This window comes from Salvelinus alpinus, chromosome 2, assembly GCF_045679555.1.
Source record: "Salvelinus alpinus chromosome 2, SLU_Salpinus.1, whole genome shotgun sequence".
Taxonomy (NCBI): domain Eukaryota; kingdom Metazoa; phylum Chordata; class Actinopteri; order Salmoniformes; family Salmonidae; genus Salvelinus; species Salvelinus alpinus.
Window position 1 is genome coordinate 65514874 of NC_092087.1, and position 7781 is coordinate 65522654.

At 41.9% G+C, this 7781-nt stretch overlaps 1 pseudogene; it reads right to left on the reverse strand.

The window, feature by feature from the left end:
• Positions 1-1054: 1054 nt before the first annotated feature.
• Positions 1055-2235, reverse strand: LOC139551149 (piggyBac transposable element-derived protein 4-like; annotated as a pseudogene).
• Positions 2236-7781: the final 5546 nt, after the last annotated feature.

The following is a 7781-nucleotide window of genomic DNA, read 5'->3' on the forward strand; positions in this document are numbered from 1 at the left end:
TCAGTTCATCAAATCATATTTTTCACAGGTCAATGGAATTGACTATGCCCAAATGAAATGGGCTCCTGGATGGCTCAGCGGTCTAATGCACTGTATCTCAGTGCAAGAAGTGTTACTACAGTCCCTATTTCAAATCCAGGCTGTATCACATCTGGCCGTGATTGGGAGTCCCACAGGGCAGCGCAGATTTGGCCCAGCGTTGTCTGGGTTTGGCTGGGGTAGGACCTCATTGTAAATAAGAATTTGTTCTTAACTGACTTATCTAGTTAACCCTTGTGTAGTCTTTACATTCTGTATACTCCCCTTGTCCTAAGGGTCAAAAATGACCTGCCTTCACTAAACCCCTAGAACAAAGCAGCTAAATTTAATTTTAAACCCCAAATCTATTTTGCGTGAAGAAACAACCTGTCATTCATCACAAACTTTGAATATCTGGGTTTTCCCTCTGCACAATGCAAAACGACTGCATTTAATCAGTGGACACCACTCGTTTTTAATTGTACATAATTGTACATAATTGTTTTCTTTACTAAAGTAGAGGTTTATTATTATTAATGCTAAAGGTACTGCATAGGTGTAAACATATATTTTTTAGCAAGAAATAGCACTTGTATAGCCTAAGAAAGTAGCTGAAATGTGCAGAAAGTAGTTTTGAATGCATTTTATTGAAGGGAAACAATAACAGTCTTGAACTTTTTTGGCAACATAGTGATATATTCTTATATACTGTACAATGAGGAATTCAACTACAAAATACTAGTCTTCTCCATTTTTTTAAACTATTGCCCCACCCACAAGGTGTATAAACAACAACAATAAATAAATAAGAATAAAATAAGATAATAGATACAAAACAAAAATGTGAAGAACATAAATCAATCAACTCTAATTAGCACATGTAGGACAGTATGCAAGTGTGTGTGCATGGACTTTGCAGATGTATATCTCACATGTGCAGCACTTTGGGGGGCAGAATTGGCATCTCCTCCTCTTGCCTGCCCAAGCTGCAGCCTCAGGTAGATCAGGACAAGATTCAGCACCCTGAACAGCTTTCACAAGCGCTGCTGTGGGGGAGGCGCTCCCTTCTTTGAATGTATGGGGTTACAAGTGCCTTTCCCAGCTGCTCCAGGAACACCCTTCTTTCATTCTGCTTCTCAGGCATCCAGGTAGGGTGGATCTTGTTCCTTATCATGAAGGCATTGTATGAGGACACATCAATGATGTTAGGAAGATGACCAGGGGCCAGCGGGCAGTCATCCTTCTGCAGCTGTAAGTTCCAATCACCTTGTCCAGGTTGTCCACGCCTCCTTTGTTGTGCTTGTAGTCCAGGATGATGGCTGGCTTCCTGTCCTCACGATCACTGTTCTCAGCTGTTTTGTGCAGTGTGCTCAGGAGGACCACATTCTTGTTCCTCTTTGGGAGGTAAGAAACTAGAGTGGTGGTGGGGGTGAAGGCAAACTTTGATGAGAAGGCCTCTCTCCCTCTTGTTGCAAAGAGTCCAGGGGGGAGCCCAGGCTTGTTCTTTCTAACTGTGCCAACAATGGTGATCTTCCTCTTCAGGAGCTGCTGGCTGAGTTCATAAGAGGTGAAGAAATTGTCACACGTGACATTGTGCCTCCTCAGTCCATCTGTCACATCAAGCACAACCCGCATCCCGTGGTTCTTCTCTGGGCCTACATTGGTCGGCTTCCCTGTGTAGACTTGCATCTTCCAAGCATAGCTGGATTGTGCGTCACAGGCCACCCATATCTTGATGCCACACTTTGCTGGCTTGCTGGGCATATATATTGTAGAGGTATGGCAGACGCTCCACCCACTTCTCCCAGACCTCTCTTGTGTCCGCCAGTTTGTCTCTCACACTTCTTGCAGGTCTTGACTCATGGTTATCAAATCGTAGCATTCTTGAGAAAGTGTGAAAGACTTTCAATGGCATCGTGGCACGGGAAAAATCGCCCTTCCACTCTGTGCATCCCAGAGACTACATGTAGCTTCGCCTCGGGACCTATACACACCCGCTAAGATTAGCAGCCCTATGCAGGCACGCAGGTATATCTCATCCATCCTTTCCCAGTTGTCTCCATATTTACGGAAACCCTCCAAATTTGTCAACTCCAGGATGATTTTTTCGATGGCTGGTGTGATGAACATGTAGAATGTTGAGGCGATGTCCTGGACATGGGCAACTGCATGTCTTGTGGGCCCTGGGGTCATCCTTATGACATTTTGTGCTGCCATCCTACCCTGGTTGTCATATGGTGACAAGGACCATGTTATTTTGCTGTTCTTTAGCAAAAATGTTTCTCTTTCAGCTTGGGGGATTTCTTCATCTGAAGATGATGCATTGTGCTCTGGGTTGTATTGTTCCCCATCTTCTTCTTCAGATACCTCCTCCTCTTCTAAATCATTGTTCTCTTGTTCCTCCTGGACATCTGAAAAAATCTGATCTACGACCTGTTGGGCAGTGCAGACAGAGAACTGGGGTGACTGTCATCTACAGCCCCTTTATAGCCTCTGACTGCATGCCCCATTAGTAAACAATGCTTTCAAGACATTTTTATTTTGTCTGAAATTGTGTTTATTTTATCTGAAATTGTTTTTATATTGTCTGTGAACTTGAGTCATGTCTGGGGTCGTGGAGTGGAGATGCTGCACATGTACAAGAAAGTTTTAGTTTTGTCTGAGTTCAATCAGTTGCACACATAATCTCAATTTCTCATTGTGTGCGTGTGTTTGTCTTTGTGGTTTTTGTGGTGTGTATAACTGCCGGGTCAAAAATGACCCTAAGACAATCTTTGTACCCTGGTGGTGTATATCTTTCATGGAAATATGAACAAAGGCGATGTTTCACTTTTTCTAATGTTGGGGTCACTCTAGGAAAAGTCATCACATTTCAAGTTGAACAAATATGATTTGGGGGGTTTTCTCTGCTGTTAAACATAGTGGCGGGTCATTTTTTTACCCTTAAGACGACACAAGGGTTCAATTAAGGTTAAAAAACATTGCACACCAGGGGCCTAATTGATAAACGTTTGGGTACACAAAATATACCCCAAAACATACGTGCACCAGTTTTCACGCAAAAGTTTTCATTTATAAAGACTGAACTTGATGTGAGAATGTGCTTGTCCTCCTGCAAACTTTAGAACATTTGTGCTCACAGTTTCTAGTGGTTGAGGACTTGCATTGCAAGACGGCAAAAGTAGCCTAGTAGTACAAGTGGGGAATATAAGACACTTATTCAAAACAAAAGAACAGGTACGAGCAGGTGTCCACATACATTTGGTCATGTAGTGTATTTCCTTCGGACACTGTCTTGGCCTAATTCCACTACTTCCAAAGTATACAGCAAATAAGGGCATTATTGTCACCGTAAAATGTGTGTGATGGGTGTTTTTCAGGTGGAGTTATAATGTTCGTTCACGCGTGCACCGTTTTATGATAGATCTGATTTAGTGTTAAATTTACTGTTTGCAACAGTTAGAAATGAGGCCCCAGGCCTTTGGCTTTTTACAAGATGGTGGATGCAAAATGCAACAAATGCAAACAAAAACAGCTGCCCAATTCGAGTACCAGAGGTAATGTGTTAAATGTACAATCTGCTATATTTACTTCATTCTAATAGTATTTCAATATGGATATATAATCCATTGATTCTGGAAGACTATCACTTATAAATGCCGAATGAGCTTAGTACAACTGTCTTACCCCATCATAACCCAAAAAATCTGAGGTTGTTTTTCTCCGTTATTTGTAGGGGAGAGTGGGGTAAGTTGAGCTGCCCTTGTTTCTTGGAAACCATACACAAAATGTATCATTTGACTGAATATATTTCGGAAGAGGTCATCATTTCATGGAGTCTTTGAAGGAAGTGGTAAGAAAGTAATTTGTGTTAAGAGGTTCCAAGATGCTTTTATCTAAACCAAAGTGGATAATTTTAAGATTGTTCTATACACCAGTTTTGGTCTCTTTTATTTAACTAGGCAAGTCAGTTTTAAGAAGAAATTCTAATTTACAATGACGGCCTACCCTGGCCAAACCCTAATCCGGACGATGCTGGGCCAATTGTGCACCGCCCTATGGGACTCACAATCACAGCTAGTTGTGATGAAGCCTGGAATTGAACCAGGGTCTGTAGTGACACCTCTAGCACTGAGATTTAGTGATATGACAGCAGCACCACTCAGGAGGCCGGGAGTCTCTATGAGCTTCAACATGAGGTTCTAAACCTAGCATGAAAGTGCATACTTGTGGCAGTGGATGAGCCAATGGTAAGTTGAGCAAATTGAAGTGTTTTCTTCCCAGGCGTAATACAAAGCATTATCGTTGGGATATGAGGCCTGACCTATGTTAAACGTGTTTAAAAAGGGGTTAAGACGGTTCTAAAAGATGCTTAAATTGATTCAAAGACAAAAAAAGCAATTGTGATTGTGTTTAATTGTCTTTGGGAAAGAAAGATTGAAATGGTTTTAAAAAAGTAGTGGTAATATTTCATTCAGTACAAACATTTTTGATGGCTTAACTTACCCTGTCCTGTGGGTCAACTTACCCCATACCAGTGGTATGTTGTGCCAAGAGAAGACATTTTTTGGACAAGCTATATTTTCTAAACTGATTATTTCCAGGGATACACAACATCCTGAAATATATGTAGATATATTTGTAAGAACAAATACTATATTTAATGCTGAATGTAAAAAATGGCTCAACTTACCCAACTCTCCCCAGATCCCCAGATCTCATGGACTAACAGTCCTTGAATCCATTGTTCCATCTATGAATTGGAGAGGGGTTATATTTCTCCAGCTTATACCAAAACAAGTGATGGTATAGCTGCCATTTGACTGAAAACCAAATGAAGGACTCTGCCTTTAACGTCATGGCTATAAGCTCTGTAATATGGCGACCGTATTGGACACTTTCACTGCTGTCTGGTGCCCCAAATCAATAAAAAGCAACTTCGCTGTCACAGTACAAGACAGATGCACCAATACACCAGGGACGCTAATTAGCATGAAATGTTAACCGTGTGCAGTCCAACACCAACAATATTGTGTGCTCAATGTAATTAATTCACACACATGCAACTTATTATACATTTTTTGTACACTCCTTTAGGGGTTTCCATATGGAAGTGCTATGAATGTTTTATGAAGACTATATGTAAAGTGGAGCCCTTTGGTTGTGTCTCAAATACCACCTATTCCCATTTTAGTACACTACTGTCGACTCGGGCCCATACGGGGCCTAAACCTATTTGGAATGCAACCTTGCCCTACTCTACAGTTTGTAATCGGTACTCCTGGGAGATAACCGAGCTGAAGCTGTATTTACCCAGCATGTCTGTCAAAACTGGTGCCATCAAAACCACTTTGGTTCTTAATACGGGAGACGTGTACAGAATTTTAACAGTATGATTGCTCCCACCCATGATAGGCAGTGTACAGTTGCCAACGTGACTGACAGATCGCTGTGTCGAAACACACAAGCGATCCTACAAGCGATGACACAGGAGTTTGAATGCACACACACACACACACACACACACACACACACACACACACACACACACACACACACACACACACACACACACACACACACACACACACACACACACACACACAAACACAAACACAGGAGAAGAATGGCACAGGAGGACGTGTGAGATATGAGATATATTGTTTCACACGTTGTCGAGCCTTTGAAACTATTGCTCTGGACACTGTTGCATGCTGGGAGGATGGAGACGTTCCTAAAAAACATCAGAGGGGGTCTCCCAGGGAGTCAGCGGTTGGTTGGTGTGTGTGACTGTGTGTGTGTGTGTGTGTTTTGAGGCGGTCTACCACCTTGCAATTTACAAAACCAACTCTATGGTAAGCATTTGCCAGTTAATGATGGAGTCCGCAGAAATTTGGCACAAAATGTGGAAGGAAATACTACTTTATATACAGTAGTATTGAACAATGATTGATAATGGCCTGTGACCTCCGGCTGACATTGAGCTTCCCTGGAGGTCCGTTAGTGCTAGAGGGCTGGTGAGCTGAGTGAGTTTGCCAGCTGGCCCAAAGGGCTTAACGTCCTGTAGGGCCTAGCTGACTGTCAGCAAGACAATGTGTGAGAATCCTCCACTACGGTCTCCATATTAGGAACGACTCATTCTCAGCGGGAGTTGCCTCTGATATGCCTCCTAATATAGACACCGTACTCCACAATTTCCTTAACAATCTGAGATGGTCTTCACATAAGGGGAATAGGAATAGGAATAATAATAATAGGACTATAATAGGAATAGATCATGCCTACAGTAGTTTGATTATGTCTAGTTCCTGATCAGTTCATAGTTTACAAATCATTTTTACCAATCAAAAAGGGTCAAGGTCAACACGCTATTGATTTGGAATGGAATGACCATCAATTCCTTTTTATGGTGTATTAGAGTGTGTTCAATTCATTGACAGCAAGTATCTCTTTAAAAAGTATTGATGTCATCCATCTGACTAAACCTTCCATTACTCTGCCCCTAGTTTATTTATTTATTTAACTAGGCTAGTCAGTTAAGAAGAAATTCTTATTTACAATGAAGGCCTACCCCAGCCAAACCCGGACGAAGCTGGGCCAATTGTTGGCCGCCCTATGGGACTCCCAATCACGGCCGGATGTGATGCTGCTTGGATTCAAACTAGGGACTGCAGTGCCACCTCTTGCACTGAGATGCAGTGCCTTAGACCGCTGCGCCACTCGGGAGACGATAACGTGCATGGCTAAAACAAACATCCATCCAAAGTTCTCCATCCTTCCTGGTCAAATGGGCGCTTTTGGCTTCTGAAATGATATAATTTCTTAAATATTCTAGATTAATGTTTGATCTGTGCTGATACGATCATCAGTGTAAAGTACTGAGGCAACGACCACGACAGAGCAAAATCAATGAGAGGATGTCCTGTCACGCGGTTGGCCATTTTATAACTGTGGCGGGTTGGTACAGTCTAATTTGCTCGGAGACCCCTACACAATCCAATCAATGACTCAGCAGGCTCCTAAATGATGGTCTTTAGGGTTGAGGGAGAGGGAGGTTTGAAGACGGGCTTTAATTCAATATGCATTGCATAAGAGGGGTGGGTAGAAATGAGTAATTATTACATGTTGGGTTAGGAAGGGTGAGCTGAGGAAATAATTTAGTGGATTAGGAGAGAATCTGGGAGGGAGGTAGGGGTCAGGGGAAGGTGCTGGATAATGCTCTGGACCTTGGTGACAGAATTGGCAGCCATTTAGGATTGAGTGTTCAGGGGAAAATACTACCTTATGAGGGAGAACACAGTAAAAGTTGAAGCATTAAGAATTAAATGTAGTTATTCCTCTCGTCAAGTCATATGTATTTATACTTCTATGTACATTTTGTAAGACATTAACACTTCGACTATAGCCTTTGACTATGAGATCATAAGAATGTCGTGTCATGTTAAAAAGGCACTATAATTTGCACTATAAAGCATTTGAATTCACAAGGAAGCTATCAATAATTCATAAACCCTCAAAACCCATTGGTGAAACAAAGATTTAAAAAAACGTTATTATAATATTCGCTATTACAGTCCTCAGATATATCATGATTCATCTTGATCAGCCAAGGGGCCAGGAAGCGGTCTAGAAGCACGGTTTCAACTGCTCCTACTGCCTTGCTTCGGTACTGGAGTTTAACTGACGCCCATCCCAGAAATACAATATCCATAGACGGCCACATAGAGAAATCCTATTTTAAAATTCTTAATAAAACACTTTAC